Source organism: Elephantulus edwardii, unplaced genomic scaffold (assembly GCF_000299155.1).
Source record: "Elephantulus edwardii isolate Elephantulus edwardi_28Jun2011 unplaced genomic scaffold, EleEdw1.0 scaffold00350, whole genome shotgun sequence".
NCBI lineage: Eukaryota > Metazoa > Chordata > Mammalia > Macroscelidea > Macroscelididae > Elephantulus > Elephantulus edwardii.
Genome location: NW_006400100.1, coordinates 1,989,777 through 1,991,682, shown reverse-complemented (window position 1 = coordinate 1,991,682; position 1,906 = coordinate 1,989,777). Strand labels below are relative to the sequence as shown.

General features: G+C 60.5%; 1 pseudogene; it reads left to right on the top strand.

The window, feature by feature from the left end:
* Window positions 1-1,906, top strand: part of LOC102863080 — a 28,813-nt pseudogene that overhangs the window by 25,373 nt on the left and 1,534 nt on the right.

The window sequence follows — 1,906 nt, the reverse complement described above, 5'->3', positions numbered from 1 at the left end:
GGGCTGACACCTGCTCCTGGACTGACACCTGTTCCTGGACTGACAGCTGTTCCTGGGCTGGCGCCCTGCTCACTAGGACTGACAACTGCTCCTGGACTGACACCTGTTCCTGGGCTGACACCTGCTCCTGGACTGACACCTGTTCCTGGACTGACAGCTGTTCCTGGGCTGACGCCCCGCTCACTAGGACTGACAACTGCTCCTGGACTGACACCTGCTCCTGGGCTGACACCTGCTCCTGGGCTGACATCTGTTCCTGGGCTGACGGCCCCGCTCACTAGGACTGACACCTGCTCCTGGGCTGACACCTTGTCCTGGGTTGACACCTGTTCCTGGGCTGAAGCCCCGCTCATTGGGCTGTGAATCTGCTGTGCTCTGGTGCAGAGTGCAAAGGAGATTCCCATGACCTCACTTCTGCTTCTGCCCACAGATGTGGCTGTGATAGGCGTTCCCCACATGATGTGGGGCCAGCGGGTCACTGCTGTGGTGACCCTCCACGACGGACACTCCCTGTCCCAGCAGGAACTTCGGGAGTGGGCGAGGTGAGGACAAAGCCGATGTGGGCTGCAGATGGATAGTTAGGGGGTAGATGAGGAGACTGGGCAAGAGGGAGGGAAGAAGTGGGTGGTCTTGTTTTCTGTGTGAAAGACAGTGGGGTGGGCTGACCTGCAGACGACAGAAGTGGGGGTGGGCTGACCTGCGGACGACAGAAGTGGGGGTGGGCTGACCTGTGGTGGGAGCTGAGGACTGGAAGACCAGGCAGGTGCACTGAAGGAGCCCATCTCAGCTGGGACGGGATCAAGTGGAGGCCCATGTCCAGCAGGAACAGAGCACAAAGACTGTCCCCTCGGTCACGAGTGCCTGACACGCGCACGCTTTTAAGTCAGCCACGTGGCCATCAACCCTGCGGAGTGTGCCAAGGTCGGGCCTGGCGGGAGTGCCAGGGATCACAGACTCGGTTCACAGGCTGGGGCCCCTGGGGGGCTCAGTCACAGGTCTGTTGGTTTTAGAAACCCCAGGAGATGTCAGGCCTGGCACAGCAGATGGCAGTGTGGTGACTCCAGCAGGTCCAGTGTGGCCACTGACCACTTTCTCCTATGGACACTGGAGCAGTCTTATTGCCTGCTGTTTGCTCGCTATCACCCCGCCACAGCCTCCGCCCAGTGCCTGTCCTGATGTGTCCTTGGGGCCCACAGCACCCTCCCACGGTAACTACCTGAGGATCACCCCAGAACCACCTTGTTCTTGCTAACAGGCAGAGAGGGGCCCGCTGGAAGCATCATACCATGTGCTGTGCTTGGAAGAAAGCTTCCAGCCTTTCCTGTGACAAATATCCCCCCAAATTCTGTTTTCCAACCCAGGATGCCTTCTCCTGGGCCTCTCCTCCCTCGCCACCCTCCACCTGGACCCTCCCCTCCTGAGTACTTGATCTTTTTGGCTTAGAGTCCCCAGAGTTACAAAAGCAGCTGGAAGACCGTGGTGCAGCAAAGGCCAGGAAGGGCCCAGCTGGCCGGGGGCTGCTGGTGTTCACCAAGTACTTTGTTTTAAAAGGGGTGGGGGGACATATCCTGTGTGTAACACGCACTCATAAGGGTCCCGGAGCCCAGGCCTCAGGGTGTAAGGTGCAGCTAGCAGGACCCCTCCCCTCAGGGACCCAGGCTCTGGTCCTGACCCAGCGCTCACAGCACTGACCCTCACCCCTCAGGACATGGGGGCCTGTGCTCACGACACTGACCCTCATCCCTCCGGACACGGGGGCCTGTGCTCACGGCACTGACCCTCATCCCTTAGGACCCGGGGGCCTGTGCTCACAGCACTGACTGTCATCCCTCAGGACACGGGGGCCTGTGCTCATGGCACTACCCTCATCCCTCAGGACGGGGGGGCCTGTGCTCACGGCACTGAC